This window comes from Pseudorasbora parva, chromosome 6, assembly GCF_024679245.1.
Source record: "Pseudorasbora parva isolate DD20220531a chromosome 6, ASM2467924v1, whole genome shotgun sequence".
NCBI classification, from domain to species: domain Eukaryota; kingdom Metazoa; phylum Chordata; class Actinopteri; order Cypriniformes; family Gobionidae; genus Pseudorasbora; species Pseudorasbora parva.
In genome coordinates, this window is record NC_090177.1 from 51,132,987 (window position 1) to 51,160,546 (window position 27,560).

Sequence of the window (27,560 nt, forward strand, 5' to 3'; positions counted from 1 at the left end):
TCTTCACTTTTCCCATCTTCTTCACTTATGGAGCTACTTAACTTTAAAATGTCTTCTTTCAAAAGTTTTATCTTCTTTTTAGTTTCATTCATATTATTGTGTGTATACTGTTGGCAGAAAGACTTCATCTGGATTTTTCCAATGTCCCACCATTGGCTTAAGGATTTAAACTGTGACCTTCTCTCTCTCCAAGCTCTCCAGTAAAGAGTAAAAGAGTGCACAAAAGAGTGATCTTTTAACAGTCTACAGGGAGTGCAGAATTATTAGGCAAATGAGTATTTTGACCACATCATCCTCGTTATGCATGTTGTCTTACACCAAGCTTTATAGGCTGGAAAGCCTACTACCAATTAAGCATATTAGGTGATGTGCATCTCTGTAATGAGAAGGGGTGTGGTCTAATGACATCAACACCCTATATCAGGTGTGCATAATTATTAGGCAACTTCCTTTCCTTTGGCAAAATGGGTCAAAAGAAGGACTTGACAGGCTCAGAAAAGTGAAAAATAGTGAGATATATTGCAGAGGGATGCAGCAGTCTTAAAATAGCCAAGCTTCTGAAGCGTGATCTGAGTACTCCGCTTCGCTGCCCCACCCCGGGCACGTCTGTGGTGCCGTTGGTCCCGCTTGCACGGTCTCTGGGGGCCCGGCTAGGTCTCCCCAGGCCGTCTCGCTGGCTCATCCGTACCATCAGACTCGGCTATGCGATTCAGCTCGCGCGTCGGCCGCCCAAGTACAGGGGCATCCTCTTCACCTCCGTGCGAAGCAGCGATGCTCATGTCTTGAGGTCGGAGATCGAGGTCCTACTGGAGAAGGACGCGATCGAGCTGGTTCCTCCAGCCGATATGAAGACGGGGTTCTACAGCCCCTACTTCATTGTGCCCAAGAAAGGGGGTGGGTTACGACCAATCCTGGACCTGCGAGTTCTGAATCAGGCCCTGCACAAACTCCCGTTCAGAATGTTGACGCAGAAACGCATTTTTCAATGCATCCGTCCCCAGGATTGGTTGGCAGCGATCGACCTGAAGGACGCGTACTCCAGGTGTCTATTCTCCCTCGACACAGACCGTTCCTGCGCTCTGCGTTCGAGGGGAAAGCATATCAGTACAAGGTCCTGCCCTTCGGGCTGTCCCTGTCGCCCCGCGTCTTTACGAAGGTCGCGGAGGCAGCCATTGTTCCACTCAGAGAACGCGGCGTTCGGATTCTCAACTACCTCGACGATTGGCGTATTCTAGCCCAGTCGAAGGACCAGTTGTGCAAACACAGGGACCTGGTGCTCAGTCACCTCAGCCAGTTGGGCCTTTGGGTCAACCGAGAGAAGAGCAAACTCTGTCCTACACAGAAGATCCCTTATCTCGGTATGGAGTTGGACTCGGTCAACCGGACTGCGCGCCTCACCGAGGAGCGAGTCCAGTCGGTGTTGAACTGCTTGAATATGTTCAATAGCAGGACAGCGGTCCCACTGAAATTCTTTCAGAGGCTCCTGGTGCATATGGCATCTGCAGCCGCGGTCATGCCACTTGGATTGCTTCATATGAGACTGCTTCAACGCTGGCTCAATGGCCGAGTCCCGAGGTGGGCGTGGCAGAGCGGTCAGTACCGGGTCCCAGTGACTCCTTACTGCTGCCAAACCTTCAGCCCGTGGTCCAACACTTCGTTTCTCCGGGCCGGGGTGCCCTAGAACAAGTGTCCAGGCATGCTGTGCTATTCACGGATGCCTCTGCCACCGGCTGGGGGGCCACGTACAACGGGCATGCAGTTGCAGGTCTGTGGATTGGGCCGCAATTGCATTGGCACATCAATTGCCTCGAGTTACTGGCAGTACATTTGGCACTCCGCCGCCTCAAGGGGCCGCTGCATGGCAAGCATGTACTGGTCCGTACGGACAGCACCACGGCCGTTGCGTACATCAACCGTCAGGGTGGTCTACGCTCCCGTTGTCAGCTCCAACTCGCCCGCCACCTCCTCCTGTGGAGTCAGAAGCAGCTGAGGTCGCTTCGGGCCATTCATGTCCCTGGTGCGCTGAACCAGACAGCCGACGAGCTCTCTCGGCAGCCGACACCTCCGGGAGAGTGGCGACTCCACCCCCAGGCGGTCCAGCTGATATGGGACCAGTTTGGAGCCGCACAGGTAGACCTGTTTGCCTCTCCGGACTCGACCCATTGCCAGTGGTACTATTCCCTGACCGGGGGTACCCTCGGCACAGATGCACTGGCGCACAGCTGGCCCCGGGACCTACGCAAGTATGCGTTCCTCCAGTGAGCCTTCTTGCACAGACTCTGTGCAAGGTCAGGGAGGACGAAGAGCAGGTCTTGTTAGTTGCGCCGTATTGGCCCAACCGGACCTGGTTCCAGAACTTACACTCCTCGCGACAGCCCCTCCTTGGCCGATTCCCCTGAGGAAGGACCTTCTTTCTCAGGGACGGGGCACGCTATGGCACCCGCGTCCAGACCTCTGGAATCTTCATGTCTGGTCCCTGGACGGGACGCGGAGGTTCTAGATGGACTACCACAAGCTGTCGTAGATGAGCTTTTGTCGTAGATGAGCTTTTTTGGCGTCTTGTGAGCTTAAAATCTTGTCGATGAAGACAGTGCTCCTGACGGCATTGGCCTCGATCAAGAGGGTAGGGGACCTGCATGCACTTTCGGTCAGCGAATCGTGCCTAGAGTTCGGGCCCGGTAACTCTCACGTTGTCCTGAGACCCCGGCCCGGATATGTGCCCAAGGTTCCTACCACTCCCTTCCGGGACCAGGTGGTGAACCTGCAAGCGCTGCCTTCGGAGGAGGCAGACCCAGCCCTGGCTTTGTTGTGTCCGGTCCGCGCTCTTCGCGCTTACGTTGACCAGACCCAAAGCCTTCGGACCTCAGAGCAACTCTTCGTCTGTTACGAAGGCCAGCAGAAGGGAAAGGCTGTCTCCAAGCAGAGGTTAGCCCACTGGATAGTGGATGCTATAGTCTTGGCTTACCAGTCCCAAGACGTGCCTTGCCCGTTCGGTGTAAGAGCACACTCCACTAGGAGTGTTGCTTCTTCCTGGGCGCTGGCTCAAGGCGCCTCACTGACAGACATATGTAGAGCTGCGGGCTGGGCGACACCTAACACGTTTGCTAGATTCTATAGCTTACGTGTAGAGCCGGTATCTTCCCGCATCCTCGCCCCCAGTGGCCAGGAGCGTTAAGTGCCCGTTCTAAGTGTCGGATTGCGAAAAGCCACTCCCGCCCTCTGGGCCGGATACGTGTGTCTATTGTCTCCAGTTGTGTTCCCCGGGAAACCGGCTAACCCTGTCGAGCTCCTCCGTCAGCCCTCCGGGGTCAGACGTTGCGGACCGTCTGACGCCAGGCCTGCACCCGTATGCTTGTGAAACGTGGCTGTAGGCTGGGTTCCATATGTAGCGGTTCCCTCACGGCAACCCCATATGTGTATTCTTCCACGGTACCAGCTACCCTTCGGGCTAGCCCCGTGTCTTTCCCTCGACAGAGCCCGCTCTGTCGTCTCTGGGCGTGTTCTTTCCCCCCTTCAATCAGGCTGGAACCACCTCAGAGACTGCCATATGTTGCACTACCCTGCCAGGTTAGTCCTTATGTGTATTCTGCCACCTTTCCTTCCCTGAAGGACGTGGCCCCGCAGCGTACCCTCTCTCTGAGGTAGGCACGCTTTCCCAGCATTATCCAATAGTCATTCTGAGTGGGTCTTGCAGAAACAGCAGTGACTGTACTCCCTGCTTGGAGCCCTGACTTCCGTACCATACTAGACGGTACAGTGTGCTCAAGCAGGACGCTGGAAGGGCCAGCATCCTGGCGTTTTCCATAGGGATCCCATTCGTCGGTTCAGTTCTGATGTACGTCGAACGTGACCGACTGAAAGGGAACGTCTTGGTTACATTTGTAACCCTCGTTCCCTGAAGGAGGGAACGGAGACGTACGTCCCGTCGCCAGGTGCTGTGCTTCCGCTGGGAGTCCGGTCACCTCTCGGCTCCTCAGCAGGAAAAGCGCTGATCTACCATTCCACTTCCTGTTTTATACCCGCGCCGCGGGGCGGAGCGTGGAATGCGTGGATCGCATGCCAAATTTCATTGGCTCGTTTTTAAACACTCGAAGTAGGATTGGTCTCTAAAGTAAGATCCCATTCGTCGGTTCAGTTCTGACGTACGTCTCCGTTCCCTCCTTCAGGGAACGAGGGTTACATACCAGTGGCGATTTCTTTAAGACTGCAAGGGAAGCTCGGCTTCCCTTATAATGTCACAAAATTAATGGTCAAATATGTATTATTATATTAACATTGTATTGACTAAAAATGCGTTAGAAAACGTTCATCTCAAAGACGAGTTCGTTCAGAATCAGTTACATATAGCAGGTCGGCTGACTCGATTTCCTTCTCATACATTCTCGCAGCGTCACAGTGCATTTCCCTATTGAAGCCCAGCGTCCATTGATTTCAGTGGGGCTGCTTTGAACGTTTTTTTTCAGCGCTTCGAAACTAGACGGTCATTGGATAAACGCTGCGATTATGTCCCGCCCACGGACACTCAGCGTCTCTGGGAGTGAATGGGGAGTGGGCTGGCCCGGACTCCGAGCTTCTGCGTGATGATTGGAGGGTCTGCATCTCCTTTTGACTGACAGCGATTCTGTACTATAAGGAATCACTGAAGCTATTCGCTCTCAGTCCCATCGCAGATTTCTCAAGTTCAGTCGAAATAAAAACTGCTGCAACCTATTTCTTTGATATTTGCTTGGCTAAATTGCTTGATTTTCATCATACATTTCACACAATTATACACCACATTCCTTGTTTCAGTTTTACAGAGTTTAATATTTTTTTTTAGATCGTTCATTCATTCACAGGGTAAAAGACCATTTTCTTGAAAAGAAACGTAGGGCAGAATTTACTTTTAAATAAATAAGACAATTGGCCGAAAATGAGCTTCCCCTCTCTGACAGACCAGTAGCCGCCACTGTTACATACGTAACCGAGACATTTCTGATGAACTTACATCAGAAATCTCAGCTCTCTGTTCTGGTTGTTTGCCATCGTTTGTATTTTCCTCTCGGTTTTGAGGCTCCGAGTTTGTCTCTTCTCGCACATTAGAGCTGTCCTCTCCTGCATTGTTAACAGATCTAGGGCACGTCTGCCGAACATGACCATGGTCACCGCAAACATAACAGCGCATCTGTTCCGTGCTGATAAAGATTGTGTAATCTTTACCTTCGATTGATATCTTTATCGCTACTTCTAGCGGGTCATATTGTGCGTTCGTTTTTTTTATATGTGAATCGTCGGAAGGACATGATGTGCTTTATGTCGGGATTTTTAAGTCCTAAAGGGATCATCTTGATCGGCGCAGTTACTTTACCGTAACGCTGAAGTATTCCTTTCAAAGTTTCATCTTTTATGAATGGCGGTACATTTGAAATAACTACTTTTTTGGATGGACTAGATAACGGCAGTAATTGTAAAAACATATTGTTTACCTCAAGTCCTGTCTCGATTAATTCGTCAACCATCTCAACTTTAGTAAGAAAAACAACAAGTGCTTTGTTCATCCTGGCAGCTGATTTAATATTTAATCCACCAACCTTCTGACTGACGGCTAGCAGAACGTCTTCGATGTTCATGTTCTCCTGTGGCAGTTAGACGCGAAAAGGCGTTGTTTGACTCCATTATTACTCGCAAGTCTGCGGGTAAATACTTTAACAATCCTTACGTTCAATTTATGAATGACTATAAACAGAAAGTTGAAAAAGAAAAACAGAAAAGTTTTCGCACGCGTGCTCAAGCACCTGCAGTCTTCCCGCTACCCACAATCCCCTGATAGAGAGAGAGAGAGAGAGAGAGACAGAGAGAGGCAGAGTGAGATTTAGATTGAACATGATTTTAAACAAAACAATAATATTATAATCTAAAAAGTTTCATTGTTAGAAAAAAAACTAAAATGTGTTTTATTTTCCTAATGTTATTTTGTTTAATATAGCAATCAATAATGTATAATTCTGAGGATTTTTTTAGGGTCAAGAAATAATCTTCAAATACAAAATGTTCAAGAAAACCAATGTATTGGTCAAAAAATATTCATTTTAAGTCAATTCATTTTAAAATTAATTTAGGGTCAATAGTCAAACATACGTTGTTAATTAAAAACTTAAGAAATGGATTTAAGTCACAGAAACCGCAACAATAATTTTAATATCAAGTAAGAGTAAGATTTGCTTCTAAATTGTATGAAAGTTTATTATAAACAGCCACTTTTAAAAAAATCATGTGAAAGTTACTTTTAATACATTTTAATTATATCAGTAAATAATTAATTTAAAGACATATGCATCATATTTGATCTTTGCTAGCACACCACATGACCTTCTGTAAAGCCCATGTATAGAAAACACACACACACACACACACACACACACACACACACACACACACACACACTCATAACTTAGAGCACGAAAGTCATTTGGGCCGATCATATCTATATGTGTACCGAGTTTCATACATCTACGTGCAAGTGTGTTTGATATATGGACCAAGTTTTCAGACCCCACTTAAGGGGGCGCTGACAAGCCCCTCTGCCAAGCATGGGTACTAGCTTTAGCCCGGCCCTGATGGCCATAGATTCGGATGTGTGTGCAAAGTTTCAAGAGTTATCGAACATGATAAGGGCCCCAAAAGTGCCTTAATAGTCGAAAAAACTAAATTGTCCTAAGAAAAACAATAGGTCTCTGTGCCCGTTCAGGGCTTGGGCCCTAAAACGTAAATGTAAAACATTATAAAAACGAGTGATTTGTATACTTTTTAATTTAAAGTAACACTGTCCAACAGCTACACCCGCAGGTGAAGTTACAGCGGATTTCATGCCCATTCAATTTGAACAGACCTGCCAAAGTCACATTATGATTGGATGCTGGAGAATGTAGCGTGGCATGGGGACGTACTGACGTGCGATTAATCAACCTGTGTTCTATAACATGTAAAACGGGTACATGAAGTATTCTAAAAGCAGTCTAAAAGCAACTCATGTAAACACCTTAATCATTTTACTGACTCAGATCTTTGAGTCTCATTCAGCAAAATGAACAAATCTTTTTTCGAGTCATTTCGTTCATTTCACCAAAATGACATGTTAAATAGCCCAACACATCTAGTACTTATGAAAATGTTGATTACATTTTAAAACTACATAAAAATAAACTATAGGGTACTGCAACCAAAGCCAAATTATAAGAAACTGAAATGTTGAATTAATTGATTAGTTGTTGGGTCAGGCTATTGCAGTTTCTCTGTTAGTTCACCTCACCTCCTGATCCGAGACATTCTTTCTCTTGCAACTTCATATTTATCACGCTTGTTTTCCGCCTCTCGTGTCTTCGAGCTCCTCGAGACGTTAGCTGTCGACTCGTCTGTGTCTGACTCTGATCAGATCTGGGCAGGGTTGCCAGGTTTTCGCAACAAAACCAGCCCAATGGCCAATCAAAAATAGCCCAAAAGTAGCCCAATGGCCAATCCAACTAGCCCAAAACTAGCCCAATACCAAAAAAATCTAAATATAACACTCCAATACATATTTTATGGTAGTGTTATGCACTACACACCATTTATACTAAAATATAATTGTATAAGTATAAGTAAGTAACTGTATAAGTAATTATAAACAGTCTATTTTCATAAATAAAATCATCTTACCTTAAGATTGACAGCTGATGAACGTAATGATGAGCTGATGAGCTTAAAAACGTAATGGATGCAGGCGGGAAAATGCAGAATTACAACTCCAGTGGAAGTGAACCACAAACTTGTGAAATTCATTTCAAATTAAAAATAATGTAAAATAAACATTGCAATATTCCTCATTAAATGTTAATTTACAGAAAATTCTTCTGTGTATGACATTTATTTTTTAAATTATTATTTACCACCAACAACCCTGGAGAGCACGCATTCGGTTACCATGGAAACGAAAACAGCCGGTGCAGCCGCAGCACACACACACACACACACACACACACACACATTAGCGAACAAGCCCAGCAGTGCCACTGTACCTCACAAAGTGTGCGCTTATCAGCACAGTTATGCTGATATGATATTGCTTATGTCATCATCCTAGAATCCTTGTTATCATTGGTGGAATATGAATTGTCTAAAGAAAAATATTTATTTCAACACAACCATTTCAGCTAAATATAACTGATGCAATATGTTAAACCTTTAACCCGCGGAATAAAAAATCAACCCGCGGCAAGTGGTTAAAAGTAGCCCAATTCCGCGGGAAAACCGCGGACTTGGCAACACTGGATCTGGGGGCTGGGCCGCCCGGGCCGTGCGTGACACAGGTCCGCAAACAAAAATGATTAGTTCTTACGAGTCTTTCGGGTTTGAGTCTTTCGTTCTTCCTGTTAGTCCCATAGTCTATGCTGTCAATAACGGAAACAGAAAAGATTCGTTCTTACGAGTCTTTCGGGTTTGAGTCTTTCGTTCTTCCTGTTAGTCCCATAGAGTCTATGCTGTCAATAACGGAAACAGAAAAGATTAGTTCTTTTGATTTACATTTACATTTAATCATTTAGCAGACGCTTTTATCCAAAGCGACTTACAAAAAAGGGGAGAGTAATAGAAGCAACGAAACAAACAAGGCCAACAACCTGTAAGAGCTGTAAGAAATCTCAATTAATTAGCACAGTACAATTATTATTATTATTATTTTTTTTTTTTTTAATAGCCATCTATCATAGCCGGTAACACTTTAGAATAATGTTTCTTACTTAATGCATAACTAATAAAGAGTTACTGCAGTACAAATGAATAATACTTCATTAACACTCAAGGCACTAATATTAACTACTAAGGAATGAGTGTTAACTAATCAATATGTAATAGCATTTTTTAATTGTGTTAAGTATCAATTAGTTAATCAGTAACTATTCAATTCAGTCATGCCTCCTTAAGAACTACTATTAAGTAACTACTAATTCAGCTTCACAAGGAATAACTATTAAGTAACTACTAATTAACAGTGATGCACAGTATCAGATAGAGGCCCTTTCTTCTTCTTTAGTGCTAATGTTGTTAGATAAATGTACTACTGTTATGTGTACTATATGTAAATATTCATTTACATTCACTCGCAAATGTGCCGATTAATGTTTCTGTCTGTGTGTGTCCCCACGCTATAATGTTGCAGTTCTTGCAGCATTAAATCAGAGAAAACAATTCTAGTGAAAGAGTACACAGATTCATGAGTGCACATGCAGAGTGCACAAAATGTGAGCGCACACGCAATTTCTGTGAGTCCAGTTTTGTCCGAGAGAATGGATTGAGATTCCGCTTGTAAGCAGAGATTCATTGCTTGTAAACTTGATGTGCTCTCGCGGTGCAATATTAATACTACATTAATGAGGATGTTGATGATCTCTTTTTTTTTAATGTAAGTATTGTCTGCAACCAGAAGTTCAGGACGGAACCCCATCCCCAATCTAAGTGCCTTGCCAACATGGCTCAGGCATTTTATGTTTGTGATACCAAATGATTTCTGTATTTAAGACAATGACTGAGGAGAAAATGAGAATACAGGGAACCTATGAGTCATTAAAAAAGAATTACCAAATAGTTCTCAAGGAGTTACTTAGAACCTGGAACAGTATTCTAAAGTGAAAACATAAGGAACCCATCCATAACTAATGAAGAATTACCAAATAGTTCTCACGGAGTTACTTAGAACCTGGAACAGTATTCTAAAGTGAAAACATAAGGAACCCATTCATAATTAATGAAGAATTACCAAATAGTTCTCAAGGAGTTACTTAGAACCTGGAACAATATTCTAAAGTGAAAACATAAGGAACCCATTCATAATTAATGAAGAATTACCAAATAGTTCTCAAGGAGTTACTTAGAACCTGGAACAGTATTCTAAAGTGAAAACAAACCCATTCATAATTAATGAAGAATTACCAAATAGTTCTCACGGAGTTACTTGGAACCTGGAACAGTATTCTAAAGTGAAAACATAAGGAACCCATTCATAATTATTGAAGAATTACCAAATAGTTCTCACGGAGATACTTGGAACCTGGAACAGTATTCTAAAGTGAAAACATAAGGAACCCATTCATAATTAATGAAGAATTACCAAATAGTTCTCAAGGAATTACTTAGAACCTGGAACAGTATTCTAAAGTGAAAACATAAGGAACCCATTCATAATTAATGAAGAATTACCAAATAGTTCTCAAGGAGTTACTTAGAACCTTGAACAGTATTCTAAAGTGAAAACATAAGGAACCCATTCATAATTAATGAAGAATTACCAAATAGTTCCCAAGGAGTTACTTAGAACCTGGAACAGTATTCTAAAGTGAAAACAAACCCATTCATAATATTGAAGAATTACCAAATAGTTCTCAAGGAGTTACTTAGAACCTGGAACAGTATTCTAAAGTGAAAACATAAGGAACCCACTCATAATTAATGAAGAATTACCAAATAGTTCTCAAGGAGTTACTTAGAACCTGGAACAGTATTCTAAAGTGAAAACAAACCCATTCATAATTATTGAAGAATTACCAAATAGTTCTCAAGGAGTTACTTAGAACCTGGAACAGTATTCTAAAGTGAAAACAAACCCATTCATAATTAATGAAGAATTACCAAATAGTTCTCAAGGAGTTACTTAGAACCTGGAACAGTATTCTAAAGTGAAAACATAAGGAACCCATTCATAATTAATGAAGAATTACCAAATAGTTCTCAAGGAGTTACTTAGAACCTGGAACAGTATTCTAAAGTGAAAACAAACCCATTCATAATTATTGAAGAATTACCAAATAGTTCTCAAGGAGTTACTTAGAACCTGGAACAGTATTCTAAAGTGAAAACATAAGGAACCCATTCAAAATTAATGAAGAATTACCAAATAGTTCTCAAGGAGTTACTTAGAACCTGGAACAGTATTCTAAAGTGAAAACATAAGGAACCCATTCATAATTAATGAAGAATTACCAAATAGTTCTCACGGAGTTACTTAGAACCTGGAACAGTATTCTAAAGTGAAAACATAAGGAACCCATTCAAAATTAATGAAGAATTACCAAATAGTTCTCAAGGAGTTACTTAGAACCTGGAACAGTATTCTAAAGTGAAAACATAAGGAACCCATTCATAATTAATGAAGAATTACCAAATAGTTCTCAAGGAGTTACTTAGAACCTGGAACAGTATTCTAAAGTGAAAACATAAGAAACCCATTCATAATTAATGAAGAATTACCAAATAGTTCTCAAGGAGTTACTTAGAACCTGAAACAGTATTCTAAAGTGAAAACATAGCCTAATGAACCCATTCATAATTAATGAAGAATTACCAAATAGTTCTCAAGGAGTTACTTAGAACCTGGAACAGTATTCTAAAGTGAAAACATAAGGAACCCATTCATAATTATTGAAGAATTACCAAATAGTTCTCAAGGAGTTACTTAGAACCTGGAACAGTATTCTAAAGTGAAAACATAAGAAACCCATTCATAACTAATGAAGAATTATCAAATAGTTCTCAAGGAGTTACTTAGAACCTGGAACAGTATTCTAAAGTGAAAACATAAGAAACCCATTCAAAATTAATGAAGAGTTACCAAATAGTTCTCACGGAGTTACTTAGAACCTGGAACAGTATTCTAAAGTGAAAACATAAGGAACCCATTCATAATTAATGAAGAATTACCAAATAGTTCTCAAGGAGTTACTTAGAACCTGGAACAGTATTCTAAAGTGAAAACAAACCCATTCATAATTAATGAAGAATTACCAAATAGTTCTCAAGTAGTTACTTAGAACCTGGAACAGTTTTCTAAAGTGAAAACATAAGAAACCCATTCATAATTAATGAAGAATTACCAAATAGTTCTCACAGAGTTACTTAGAACCTGGAACAGTATTCTAAAGTGAAAACATAAGGAACCCATTCATAACTAATGAAGAATTACCAAATAGTTCTCAAGTAGTTACTTAGAACCTGGAACAGTATTCTAAAGTGGAAACATAAGGAACCCATTCATAATTAATGAAGAATTACCAAATAGTTCTCAAGGAGTTACTTAGAACCTGGAACAGTATTCTAAAGTGAAAACAAACCCATTCATAATTAATGAAGAATTACCAAATAGTTCTCAAGGAGTTACTTAGAACCTGGAACAGTATTCTAAAGTGAAAACATAAGGAACCCATTCAAAATTAATGAAGAATTACCAAATAGTTCTCAAGGAGTTACTTAGAACCTGGAACAGTATTCTAAAGTGAAAACATAAGAAACCCATTCAAAATTAATGAAGAGTTACCAAATAGTTCTCAAGGAGTTACTTAGAACCTGGAACAGTATTCTAAAGTGAAAACATAAGAAACCCATTCATAACTAATGAAGAATTACCAAATAGTTCTCACGGAGTTACTTAGAACCTGGAACAGTATTCTAAAGTGAAAACATAAGGAACCCATTCATAATTAATGAAGAATTACCAAATAGTTCTCACAGAGTTACTTAGAACCTGGAACAGTATTCTAAAGTGAAAACATAAGGAACCCATTCATAATTATTGAAGAATTACCAAATAGTTCTCAAGGAGTTACTTAGAACCTGGAACAGTATTCTAAAGTGAAAACAAACCCATTCATAATTAATGAAGAATTACCAAATAGTTCTCAAGTAGTTACTTAGAACCTGGAACCGTATTCTAAAGTGAAAACATAAGAAACCCATTCATAATTATTGAAGAATTACCAAATAGTTCTCAAGGAGTTACTTAGAACCTGGAACAGTATTCTAAAGTGAAAACATAAGGAACCCATTCATAACTAATGAAGAATTACCAAATAGTTCTCACAGAGTTACTTAGAACCTGGAACAGTATTCTAAAGTGAAAACATAAGAAACCCATTCATAATTAATGAAGAATTACCAAATAGTTCTCAAGGAGTTACTTAGAACCTGGAACAGTATTCTAAAGTGAAAACATAAGGAACCCATCCATAACTAATGAAGAATTACCAAATAGTTCTCACGTAGTTACTTAGAACCTGGAACAGTATTCTAAAGTGAAAACATAAGGAACCCATTCATAATTAATGAAGAATTACCAAATAGTTCTCAAGGAGTTACTTAGAACCTGGAACAGTATTCTAAAGTGAAAACATAAGGAACCCATTCATAATTAATGAAGAATTACCAAATAGTTAATAGTTAAATAATTAAGCCTAACTACCATTAATACAGTACTAAGAAGGAAATTTGACCCTCTATTCTAAAGTGAAAGTTTTATCCTCATTAATTATGACACTTATTGAATGATATTTAAGTTTACTAACCAGAATAAGCCACTAATTAAGCCTAACTACCATTAATACAGTTCTAATAAAGGAAATTTGACCCTCTATTCTAAAGTGAAAGTTTTATCCTCAATTATGGTAGTAATTTATATAAGTTAATAAGCAGCTTCTACAGACACAAACATATTTTTTTGTCTATTTGGATGAATAGTGAAAGGTACAACATGAACGTATTGGCAACATTTAAACAAACGTGATTTTACCTCAAAATACATAAAATATATTTTATATCATATAAAAATTTACAATTTTCCTTTTACCATTTTATAGATACATGTTACTTCCCTAAACACAAACAACAATTTTACAGAGACTAAAAATGACAAAACTTGATGGGCAAAAATTAAATTAAAATTGTAGTAGCAATATAGCATTAAAATTATATTTTGAACCCCTAATCTCACTTAAACCTCTAAACCTACACATAACAATTTTAAAAAAAAATGAAAATATATAAAGAAAAACATAACTAACAAAAGTGTAATAACAATCATTTCTTTATTGTGAAAAAGTCAAAAGCGGTACCAATAGTAGTCTGAGTGACGATGTGTGGCAGTCGCAGTCATCTCTGGTGATATAGTTTTGTATGAGGTAACGTTACAGAGAACAATTTAAGTTATTTAATTTAAAATTAATCCCACTATTTGAAGGCGCGAGCGTTTCTCATTCACCACAGACTAAAAACTAAAACACGGCTTGTCGCAATCTGTGACGAAGCAGGCGAGAGCCAATGAGCGTTTGATATCACTTGCGTAAAACGCAATGTTTGAATTCTTAACCAGTGCAGGTTTTGTTTACGGTCGCTGTTGAAGAGAAAGATGGAGCGCGGGATTTGTTTACGGTCGCTATTGAAGAGAAAGATGGAGCGCGGGATTTGTTTACGGTCGCTGTTGAAGAGAAAGATGGAGCACAGGATTTGTTTACGGTCGCTGTTGAAGAGAAAGATGGAGCGCGGGATTTGTTTACGGTCGCTGTTGAAGAGAAAGATGGAGTGCGGGATTTGTTTACGGTCGCTATTGAAGAGAAAGATGGAGCGCGGGATTTGTTTACGGTCGCTGCTGAAGAGAAAGATGGAGCGCGGGATTTGTTTATGGTCGCTGTTGAAGAGAAAGATGGAGTGCGGGATTTGTTTACGGTCGCTATTGAAGAGAAAGATGGAGCGCGGGATTTGTTTACGGTCGCTGTTGAAGAGAAAGATGGAGCGCTGGATTTGTTTACGGTCGCTGTTGAAGAGAAAGATGGAGCGCGGGATTTGTTTACGGTCGCTGTTGAAGAGAAAGATGGAGCGCGAGATTTGTTTACGGTCGCTGCTGAAGAGAAAGATGGAGCGCAGGATTTGTTTACGGTCGCTGTTGAAGAGAAAGATGGAGCGCAGGATTTGTTTACGGTCGCTGTTGAAGAGAAAGATGAACGCTGGATAAAGAAGTTCCTCGTTCACGATCTGCTCGTGTGTTTTCACCAAAAACTCTCACTCTCACGCCGCATTCAGTGTTCTCGCAGCAATACGCAAACATCAACACAAACAACTGCACGATCTATACGGTCAGTTTGAGTTTCAGCCGGCAGCCACAGCTGCCGACGCTTTCACATCCGCCCCTTAATTCGGCCGGCACTATCGCAGCCGCAGACATTAGTTCCGCGTCTGCTTGCAATAGTTCCACGGCCTCTTCGACTGTTACCTTTCACCCTCCCACAGGTAAGTATAGCTTCTTCTGTTCTTCTTTCCACGCTTCCAATATTTCTGTGCTTTCTGGCCTTTATTCTCTGTTAAATCAAGAAAAGCTATATAATACATTTCTCCTCTGCTATTGGAGCAGGCCCAAAGCGTGAGGCTGCCTCCGCAAACGGTCCTGCCCCCCCTCCCTTAATTTCTCCTCTGCTATTGGAGCTGGCCCAAAGCGTGAGGCTGCCTCCGCAAACGGTCCTGCCCCCCCTCCCTTAATTTCTCCTCTGCTATTGGAGCAGGCCCAAAGCGTGAGGCTGCCTCCGCAAACGGTCCTGCCCCCCCTCCCTTAATTTCTCCTTTGCTATTGGAGCTGGCCCAAAGCGTGAGGCTGCCTCCGCAAACGGTCCTGCCCCCCCCCCCCCCCCCTTAATTTCTCCTCTGCTATAGGTGCAGACCCAAGCGTGAGGCTGCCTCAGCAAACGGTCCTGCCCCCCCGCACCCCCTATAATTTCACCTCTGCTATCAGCGCAGACCCAAGAGTAAGGCTGCCTCTGCAAATGGTCCTGCCCCACCCCACCCCCACTAATTTTTGCCTTTACTATCAGAGCAGACCCAAGCGTGAGGCTGCCTCCGCAGATGGTCATGCCCCTCCCTCTCTTTCCTTTCTCCGCCGCCATTGGAGCCGATCCAAGCATGGGGTTGCTCCCCAAGCTTTCTATTCTCCAACCTTATTCCATCCAGCTTCTGCTTCCTTTACAGTTCCTTGCCTCCTTCTTAACTGCATTGCTCTTACAGTTCCTACTACATCATTACTATGGATCCATCACCTGTCTCCACCAAGCTTCCACGCCGCAATCACCCCAGGTGGTTGGTCCCAGTATAGCTCATAAGCCCTTCCCCTCCGTGGTTTCTAATGGATACGAGTTAAACTAAACAATCAAATTACACTTTATATTGTCCAAGATGTTTTCTGTCTTTTAAGGCAGTTTTATCATTATGATTTTATTTCAAATATTTGTTTTATATTTTGTTTTACAGTTTAGCTTAGTTAGTTGTTTGATGCTATAAAAGTTGTCACTGAGGTACCAGCAGACTTTTTCAGGAGAAGAGTGGAGTTTTTATCTTAATTTCTATATTTCCCAGATTTTGGCATAAATATTAAGAGCATTAGCCCGAAGGTGGACACCGTTCCAACCCCAGCATTGCAATCCTACTGGACAACTTGGAGAGCTTTCAAACAATTTCACTCTTACAACCAACTTGTTTTCCCAAATTCTCCCTCTTTTTTCTTTTTTTTTCATTCATCTCATATCTCAGATATGAGAAGTCCACCCAATCTAGTACCATCAAAGTCTCTGCTTTCAATTTCTAATCTACAACCATCTATGATCTCTAAGCTTTAAACAAGAACACCAGCCGTTTCCTCATCAAAAGCAATAAACGGATCAATTTATAAAACTGCCTTTTCATTCCTATCTTCAATCTCCCGACACCCATCCAGCAATATCAATATCTTTCCTTCTCCCTTGCCACAGGGAGGTGCAGATCTCCTCACATCTCGACCCGCTGTTTTCTGATGAGAACAACCTTCCTGTCACCAGGCAGTGAAGTTCAGTAAAAAAGCTTCAGCAAATCCCCACCCACTCTGGTATTTAGGCTTACTTATATTCACCTCACTTCTTCCGCAATGGAGCAGACACCACCGCAGGCCAAAAAGGACTGCCACACGATCAATTAAACTATTGGGTTGGTGGTCCTCAGAGGCCTTTGATTTTACTTTGTTCGGACCTCAACCTCATCAAACAAGCCATCTTCTCTTGATGCTGCAGTGCTCTGCCAAATTTGATACTGCTGCTACAGTATTTGGCTTTACTAGATATCACCGTTGTAGTCCTTCACTTAATGCTACAGTCCCTCGCTTGATGCTCCAGGGCTTCGCTTGCCACTACAGTGCTCCTCTGGTTTAATGCTGCCACTACATTGCTCCTCCAGTTTAATGCTGCCACTACAGTGCTCCTCCAGTTCGATGCTGCCGCTGCATTGCTCCTCCAGTTTAATGCTGCCACTACAGTGCTCCTCCAGTTTAATGCTGCCACTGCAGTGCTCCTACTATTTGATACTGCCGCTGCGTTGCTCCTCCAGTTTGATGCTGCCGCTGCAGTGCTCCTCCTATTTGATGCTGCAGTGCTCCTTCTATTTAATGCTGCCGCTACAGTGCTCCTCCTATTTTGATGCTACAGTGCTCCGCCATTTTGACACTGCCGCTGCAGTGCTCCTTCTATTTGATGCAGCCGCTGCAGTGCTCCTCCTATTTTGATGCTACAGTGCTCCGACATTTTGCCACTGCCGCTGCGTTGCTCCTCCAGTTTGATGCTGCCGCTGCAGTGCTCCTCCTATTTGATGCTGCAGTGCTCCCCCGGTTTGATGCTGCCGCTGCAGTGCTCCTCCTATTTGATACTGCCGCTGCGTTGCTCCTCCAGTTTGATGCTGCCGCTGCAGTGCTCCTCCTATTTGATGCTGCCACTGCAGTGCTCCTCCTATTTGATGCTGCCACTGCAGTGCTCCTCCTATTTTGATGCTACAATGCTCCGCCATTTTGACACTGCCGCTGCAGTGCTCCGCCATTTTGACACTGCCGCTGCAGTGCTCCTTCTATTTGATGCTGCCGCTACAGTGCTCCTCCAGTTTTAATGCTGCCACTGCAGTGCTCCGCCATTTTGACACTGCCGCTGCAGTGCTCCTTCTATTTGATGCTGCCACTGCAGTGCTCCGCCATTTTGAAACAAGCGCTGCAGTGCTCCGCAATTTAACACTGCTGCTGCAGTGCTCCACCGATTTGATGTTGCCGATCCAGTGCACCTCCCATTTAATGCTGCCGCTGCATGCTCCGCAATTTGACGCTGCTGCTGCAGTACTTCGCAATTTGACACTGCCTCTGCAGTGCTCCGCAATTTGCCGCTGCCACTGCAGTGCGCCGCAATTTGATGGTGCTGCTGCAGTGCTCCACCAATATGATGCTGCAGTGCTCCTCCAGTTTAATGCTGCCACTGCAATGCACCTCCTATTTAATACTACCACTAAAGTGCTTACCTAATCTTACCTAACCTAACTTCCAATCCAAGATGGCGTCTGTGTTTGGCTTTGCCTCTGTGGCTGGTTGTTCGTCCCGTTCATTTTGTTTGTTTTCTGCGCTATATTGCTACTAAGTTTGTCAGCAAAAGTTGTGTCTACTGCATGGTTGTATGATTGCCAAACATTGCTGTTAATCCAATCTTCCATGGTAGAATGCGATGACGGATATATCTGGAGTGGTATTGACAAGTTTGCAGCCCCGTTCACACATCCGATTGGAACTGCTATCTGTATGCGGCATGAAGAGGGCCTAATGCGACCTGCAAATAGACGGCGGAGAAAGCGAGGAAAAAGGGCAGGGAGACAGATTCAGCTGAAAAATCTCTTTAAACTGGTTATCTTGGACTACGACTACAGACCTGTATGTCTTTTTTCTGTCTTCCCTGATGTCCCCATGGCCCGCGTTCCGGTGTACCAGAGAAACTCTACCTCTGGTCGTGGTGTGAGTTTGGTGCATCTGAGGCCGCTACCACAAGCTTATTTATCTGTTTCGGGTGTTCCTGCAACGGTCAGGATGGGTCTGATAAATGCCCGTTCAATTGCAAACAAGTCTCTTCTGCTCAGCGATTTATTTACCTCCAAAAGCATGGACTTCATGTTGCTTACGGAGACTTGGCAACGGAATATGGAATACTATCACTTAAATGAACTCTGTCCTATGGACTGTAATTTTATCAGCACGCCAAGACTTACAGGTCGGGGTGGAGGTCTTGCTGTGGTTTTTAAAAATCGTTTTATCTGTCAGTCAGTAAGTGCTGACACGTACTCTTCTTTCTTCTCTTATCTTACAGATGACTAAGGTGGGTCGCTCGAATTCATTTTATTGTATTCTAGTTTACCGGCCACCTGGGCCAGCGGCTTCTTTTCTTGTTGATTTTTCGGACTTCCTATCATCTATTATTAAGCTGGAAAGAGTGATTATTGTTGGCGATTTTAATATCCATGTGGATGAGGATACTTGTAAAGATGCTTCTGAATTTGTAAATATTACTGAATCTTTTAACTTCACTCAACATGTCTTTGGCCCTACGCACAACAAGGGACATACGCTCGATCTTGTCTTTTCTTATGGTGTAAATATTAATAATGTCTGTATTGAAGACAACTGCATCTTTTTGCGTGATGAGTGATCTTATGTGTGATGAGGATCCTCTCAGTGCTAAACGAGAGTCCTATTCACGTTTGATTAACCAGCGTACTGTTGAGAAATTTTCAGCCGCATTCGACTTAAGCCTGGTTCTTATTTCGAATGATGTAGACGCTTGTGCACTGGCTTTTAATGATCACTGTACTGTGTTGTTGGACAAAGTGGCACCATTTAAAATTAGAGAAACTTCATCTGTCAATACATCACCGTGGATGAATGATGCCATTCGCAGCTTAAGACGTGTCTGTCGGAGAACTGAGCGCTTATGGAAAGCGACTCAGCTACACGTTCACCGCTTGTATCTTAAAGAGCTCTTTATGGACTTACACAAATTGATTAAAGAGGCTAGATCCTCTTATTTTATTAATCTGATTTCTGCCTGTAAAAAGAATCCAAAGGCTCTATTTGAAACTATTAACAACATTGTTTCTCCTGCTGCATGTATTGTCCCTGTGTTTTCAAATGTTGACTGCAATCACTTTTTTTTCATTTTGTAGACAAGGTTAGAGCTGTCAGGGCAGTGTTGGTTCCATCAGCTAACTATCATCTAGTTCACAGATCTTCCATACTGGACTCTTTCTGCCCTATTACCCTGAATGACCTTGTAATACAGTTCGTAGATGGGAAGGAAGGAGGCGGGAACCGGCGAACGTTCAACAAACTTTTATTCAAAATAAATAAACAAAACTAAAGTAAAACCACGGGCAGCCCCTCAGGGACGACTGCCCGCAAACACACAAAATAAAACGTGGGCAGCCCCTCACGGACGACTGCCCACAAACACATAAACAAAACATAACATAAAATCCAGGTCTGGTCCTCTCTCGTCTTCCGCTGTGCTTGCTCCTCCTTTTATGCTCCCGTATTTATCGCCCCGCTGCCTGTCACACCACAGACCTCACTAAAGTAGTGGGCCCGATGAGACATTCTCAAAGCCTGGGTGATATATTACCTACTACTTTATTTTTAAAATCCATAAATCATCTTGGCCCATGTTTGGTTTCACTTTTAAACCTATCTCTTTTTTAAGCATGTGGTTGTTCAGCCTATCTTAAAAAAGAACAATCTTGATGCTTCTTTATTTGAAAACTACAGGCCTATTTCTAAATTGCCTTTTCTTTCTAAAATTTTAGAAAAGGTCGTTGCGAACCAGCTAAATAATGTTTTGGTTTCTTATAATATCTTTGATAAGTTTCAGTCTGGTTTTCGTAAAAATCATTAAACTGAGACTGCCCTCCTTAGGGTTTCAAATGATATTTTGATGGCTGCTGATGGGGGTAAATGCTCTGTGCTGGTTCTATTAGATCTTAGTGCAGCGTTTGATACTGTGGACCACTGCACTTTGATTGATAGACTGAAAACAACCGTTGGCATTACTGGATCAGCTCTGGATTGGTTTTCCTCTTATCTTTCAGACAGGAGTTTTTCTGTGTCCGTAGGAACACATATGTCAGACTCTGCTCCTTTGTCTTGTGGTGTGCCCCAAGGTTCTGTGCTTGGCCCGCTGCTGTTCAGCCTGTATATGCTTCCTCTTGGGCAGATTATTGGTAGTTTTGGAGAAATATCATACCATTGTTATGCTGATGATATTCAACTATATTTATCTTTTAGCCCTGATAGGTTGGACAAACTGTCCTTGTTGCACAATTGTGTAGCCTCCATTAACAATTGGAGGGCAGACAACTTTCCGCAACTAAATCCAGACAAAATTGAGGTGCTGATTTTTGCACCAGACAACATTATTCCTAGGATTAGGCAGGCAATTGGGGCTTTATCATCCTCGGACTGTAATGTTGTGCGAAATTTGGGTGTCATTTTTGCTAAATCTATGTGTTTTAGCAGTCATGATAAATCTGTGGTTCTTTCCTGTTTTTTTCATCTCAGGAACATCGCTAAGATTAGATCTGTGGTTTCGAAAAATGAGATGGAGATGCTTATTCACGCTTTTATTTCCTCTTGTCTCGATTTTTGTAATGTATTGTACACTTTTTTAAACAAATCCTTCATGGACAAATTGCAAGTGGCACAGAATGCAGCTGCAAGACTTCTGAATAAGAACAACAGGCGAACACATATTACACCTTTACTAAAGGCTCTACATTGGCTTCCAATTAGTTTTAGAGTACAGTTTAAAATTTTAACCATTACTTACAGAGCCTTGCATGATCAAGCTCCCTCTTATATCCAGGATATACTGCATGTATACAATTCTGGTCGCTCTTTGAGGTCTTCAGGCCAAGACCTTTTAACTGTTCCTAGAACACGTTTTAAAACGAGAGGTGACCGAGCCTTCTGTGTAGTGGCTCCAAGGCTCTGGAACTCTCTTCCGTTAGCCTTGAGAGCTTTGGACTCTGTGGAAGCTTTTAAAAAACACCTTAAGACGCATCTTTTTAGACAAGCATTTAATTAGCAATTATGGTTTTGTATGTTTGTGTGTATTTATGTATATTTGTATGTTATGTGTATGTGTATATCTTTTATGTGTATATTTTAATTGTGTAAAGCACTTTGTGACCTTTTGTCTGTGAAAAGTGCTATAGAAATAAAGCTTAATTACTTACTTACTTACTTACTTACCTCCTATTTAATGCTGCCGCTGCAGTACTCCTCCTATTTAATGTTGCCGCTGCAGTGCTCCACCATTTTTTGACACTGCCGTTGCAGTGCTCCGCAATCTGCCGCTGCCGCTGCAGTGCGCCGCAATCTGATGCTGCCACTGCAGTGCACCTCCTATTTAGTGCTGCCGGTGCAGTGCTCCTCCTATCTAATGCTGCCGCTGCAGTGCTCCTCCTATTTCATGCTGCCACTGCAGTGCACCTCCTATTTAGTGCTGCCGGTGCAGTGCTCCTCCTATTTCATGCTTCCACTGCAGTGCTCCTCCTATATAATGCTGCCGCTGCAGTGCTCCTCCTATTTCATGCTGCCACTGCAGTGCACCTCCTATTTAGTGTTGCCGGTGCAGTGATCCTCCTATTTCATGCTGCCACTGCAGTGCACCTCCTATCTAATGCTGCCACTGCAGTGCACCTCCTATCTAATGCTGCCGGTGCAGTGCTCCTCCTATCTAATGCTGCCACTGCAGTGCACCTCCTATCTAATGCTGCCGCTGCAGTGCACCTCCTATTTAGTGCTGCCGGTGCAGTGCACCTCCTATCTAATGCTGCCGCTGCAGTGCTCCTCCTATTTCATGCTGCCTCTGGAGTGCTCCTCCTATTTAATGCTGCCACTGCAGTGCTCCTCCTTGTTCGATGCTACTGTGAGACGCAATTCGATACCACCGCTGCAATGCTCCTCTAATTTTATGCTGCCGCTGCACTGCTCCTCCATTTTGATGCTGCCACTGCTGTGCTTCTCCTATTTGATGCTGCCGCTGCAGTGCTTCGCAATTTGATGCTGCAGTGCTCCGAAATTTGATTCTGCCACTGCGGTGCTGGGCCAGTTTTATGCAGCGTGCTTCTCCTTTTGATGCTGCCACTGCAGTTCTCCGCCAATTTGATGCTGCAGTGCTTCTCCTATTTGATGCTGCCACTGCAGTGCTTTGCTAATTCGTGACTGCCGCTGCAATCCATTGCTTGATACAGCAGTCAGGTATTGGTCCGCTCAATACCTGACTGCTGCTGCAACACCTCACCTATTTCATAAACTGCCACAGCAGTTACCTACCTCAGTACTGCTACAGTGCCATCTTCCATTCAGTCTATTTAACAATTTTGGGGAGTCTTCTGGAATAATTATGCAGACTCCTCCCGTAATCATGAGCTGTTCAAATTGCCATGATTCTTGCTTGCTGTCTATTTCTACATTATGTTTTTGGGGGGCAATCGGAGGTAGAATATCCTCTCTGAGCCCCTCTATAGCAGACAGCAAGCCAAATCTGTTCACCACTTTCACTAAGATTATATGGGCACACAAACTCGTGAAGTGAAGTTAATAAACGTAATTTCGGGAGGAGTACGCCCATCTAATCTTTCAATTAATACCAAGGTATAAAACCAGCAGCTTACCTCTTCCCCTTTTTAGTTCCTGAAGCATCCCTCCTCCTCCCCTGATCCTCCCTTTTGTACAATTTTGTACACCACATTCGTGGTGGTTGAGGAGAGATCCCTGACACGAGTGTAAAGCGCTTTGGGTGTACAGTAGTACATATGAAATCGCTATATAAATGACTCATTCATTCATTATTTTATTCATTCAATTTGCCTGTTATAGGGGGGCAATCGGAGCTCGGGTAGAATATCCTCTCCGAGCCCCTCTATAGCAGACAGCAAGCCAAATCTGTTTACCACTTTCACTAAAATTATATGGGCACACAAACTCGTGAACTGACATTTCGACGTTTCTTTAGACATGTCTTATCTATGTGTGACCAGTATTCACTTAGTTAGGAATCATTTTCTGAAGACTATCTGAATGAACGTCATTGAGAGAAAGGCTGCATCATGTTTTGTTTATTTTGCAAAAAGCACATTTTGTTTTTATTGTGACTGTACACAAATAAAAGATTTAATCATGTATAACACTTGCCTGAATTATACAAATCGCCAATGTTATTTGAGTTTCTTTGGCACTGATTAAAAAAATGCATTGATCGGCCGGCATGACAGTTGACTTGAGGGGGTTAACCTGTTAAGCTGAATTCCAAATTTTGAAAAAATCCTAAGAAATGCATACTCAGACTAAAACAAATACAGTTTGTTATAATTATAATATGGCATAATATTATATGGTCTCATTTGAAAGCAGACACCTGGCAGTTTACTGTAAAGTCAAAATGATAATATTTTTTATAATCAAAAAAGCTACAATAAGCTTCAAACTTTAAAGTTATTAGAAATGCATTTGTATGAAATATCTTTATGAAAATAAAATTGAAGTGGGTCTTGGAGAAATCTAGAAATGCACAACAGCTAAAGCCACAAGTCTGACCATGTTATATTTCAGATCTGAAGATGATCAGTCTAAAACTCTGAACTTTATTAAACGTTTTACAAGATCGTTTCATGTGATTTTATTTTGAGATATCTCTAAAATATCAACTGATGTTTATTGCCATGTCTTCTCAGCTTTCATTCTCTATTTTGCCTCTATTGTTTAGAGGTGCAAACTGCCCCATTCAGTTTGTCTCCCCGGCACACATTCACACTTCTGCGGACTGGTTATGGCTCTAATTATTATTATTTTGTCTGCATTATAATTACTAACGATTCTCTATTCAAACTGTTCTATTCAAACCTCATTTCTAAATCAAACCTCTCACTTTACCCTCACTGAGACTCTATCGAATGCATTTCGTCCAAATTAGCATTTCAGTAGTTTTACATTTAGAAAATGTTCATAAAAATAAAGTATTTACTCAGTGGCAGGTGCATCTAGGGCAAGCTAGCATGTTAGCTTAGCACACCAGCAAAACAACAATTTATACGATTAAAATCATGTTTTATTCAAAACTTGCTTCATATCACTTTATAATTTATAAGTCGAGTGTTTTATATAACAATATGTGATCTCATGTAGCTTCGGGTCAAAAAATCTGACAGAAAATATACAATGCTAAAAGCTATGTGGAATAGCATTGCATTATAAATATCATCTATTATGAAACCACCCAACATGGCATAAAGAACACAGACCAACCATATATTGCCGCGATTGTGTGTTTATTGTCTTAAAACGTGTCTATCTGCATAAATTAGCGATCTGGCGATCTCAGGAAGCTGTTGGCTATGTCAGATACTTCCTGAATGTCACATGGTGTGTTTGTTCTTCATGTGTTCCACATGGGGTGAATTTTCAGTAGTACAGCTTTCCAGCGCCCTCCGGCTGCCAGAATGAATTGAAAACACAGCATATCACAGTCTACTGCGCTCATAATCACACATCCGCGGATTTTGGATAAAGATTTAATAAATAATACTTCTCTGTATAGAAATTTGACTCAAACATGTGAGAATCTATCAATATTTCTCCACATCTGCACACATTTGAAGTAAAAGCCCTGAGGGAAGTTGTTTTGTCGAGTGTATTCATGACGACCACAGAGGAGTATTTTATGAATGGGAGCAAATGACGCGCATATTACAATCAAAAGGTAGCGACGCCCAAGATCATATTCATAACACCTGGCACATATTAACACATTACGGTCACTATAAGACTTTGAGAATAAAACAGAGGTTAAAAAAATAAACTTTAGATCTTTTTAATGATGTATAGTTTGTCAAGGTAATTACTTACATCTGATAGTAATTTTGAGCTAATTTAAGCAAAGAGAGCTTCAGCACGTCCTCGTCCTCGTGACGGTTAACAGGTTTAAAGTAATATTCAATTTTCTGAGATTTTGAATTTGGGGTTTTCATAAGCTATAACCCATAAACATCCAAATTATCACAAATAAAGGCTTGAGAAATCTCACTTTGCATGCAACGATTCTTTATAATATATTAGTTTCACCTTTTAAGCTGAATTACTGAAATAAATGAACTTTTACACAACATTCTAATTTATTGAGTTACACCTGCACTGTCAAAAAAAGAAAAAGAGTACAAATTTGTACCTTTTAAGGTACAAGTGGCCATCACTGTGGCTGGACCCTTAAAGGGGGGGTGAAACACTCAGTTTCAGTCAGTGTCATGTCAATCTTGAGTACCTATAGAGTAGCATTGCATCCTGCATATCTCCGAAAAGTCTTTATTTTTTTTATAATTATATAAGAAAGATGCGCTGTTCCGAGTCTTTCCGAAAAAAGCAGAGCGGGTGGGGGCGTATCGTGTGACCGGAGCTAAATAATGACGTGTGCAGCAGCGCGCTGCAGTGAGGAAAGTGAGTCGCTCTGTGAGGAAAGTGATTCGCTCTGTGAGGAAAGTGATTCGCTCAGTGAGGAAAGTGATTCGCCCGCCGCGTGAGGAAAGTGATTCGCTCTGTGAGGAAAGTGATTCGCTCAGTGAGGAAAGTGATTCGCCCGCCGCGTGAGGAAAGTGATTCGCTCTGTGAGGAAAGTGATTCGCTCAGTGAGGAAAGTGATTCGCCCGCCGCGTGAGGAAAGTGAGTCGCTCTGTGAGGAAAGTGATTCGCTCTGTGAGGAAAGTGATTCGCTCAGTGAGGAAAGTGATTCGCCCGCCGCGTGAGGAAAGTGAGTCGCTCTGTGAGGAAAGTGATTCGCCCGCCGCGTGAGGAAAGTGAGTCGCTCAGTGAGGAAAGTGATTCGCCCGCCGCGTGAGGAAAGTGAGTCGCTCTGTGAGGAAAGTGATTCGCCCGCCGCGTGAGGAAAGTGAGTCGCTCAGTGAGGAAAGTGATTCGCCCGCCGCGTGAGGAAAGTGAGTCGCTCAGTGAGGAAAGTGATTCGCCCGCCGCGTGAGGAAAGTGATTCGCCCGCCGTGTGAGGAAAGTGATTCGCTCTGTGAGGAAAGTGATTCGCTCAGTGAGGAAAGTGATTCGCCCGCCGCGTGAGGAAAGTGATTCGCTCTGTGAGGAAAGTGATTCGCTCTGTGAGGAAAGTGATTCGCCCGCCGCGTGAGGAAAGTGAGTCGCTCTGTGAGGAAAGTGATTCGCTCAGTGAGGAAAGTGATTCGCCTGCCGCGTGAGGAAAGTGAGTCGCTCTGTGAGGAAAGTGATTCGCCCGTCGTGTGAGGAAAGTGCTAATACAGATCGACCGCCGGCCTATCAGTGGGTAAGTCAGTAGCTACTGGTTATATCACCTGTTTAGCATCCTACAAGCTTTGATGGGCGTAGCCTGTTGCTTTCGCTCTCTCCCTCGCCCTCTCTCACGCGCTTCCGGTAGAATTGTCCGTAAGGCCCATACAAGGAAATTCCGCCCCCATTAACGTCAAAGGGGACGCATGATCTCAAAAAACTTGCCGAAACTTATGACTAACCGGAAGTAGTATTTTTGACAAAGAAATACTCCCATCAAACGTCCACCTTAACCTTTGAAACTTTGTCTATGTTTAGTATGGGATTCCAAGTCTTTAACAGTGTAAAAAGATCAGTATGCATGAAACAGCATTTCACCCCCCCTTTAAGGGTACATTTCTGTACCTCTAAGTCAGGGGTGGGCAAGTTCAGTCCTAGAGAGCTGATGTCCTCCAGAGTTTATCTCAAACCCTTCTAAGCCATCACAGTATAAAACTCATGGATCCCAGCATGCATTGCTGCATTAAGCCACCATTGTTGAGATTCATATGCTGATTCTTGATATCTGTGTGCATCTAAACCATTCCCCCTTTAGAAGGTTTTTAAAAATCAATATTTAAAA

The 27,560-nt window shown here is 42.3% G+C and overlaps 1 protein-coding gene across 2 annotated transcripts in view; it reads left to right on the top strand.

Moving 5' to 3' along the window:
- LOC137079100 (neoverrucotoxin subunit alpha-like) overlaps positions 1-27,560 on the top strand; it is a 74,420-nt gene that overhangs the window by 40,248 nt on the left and 6,612 nt on the right. The window lies entirely within an intron of this gene.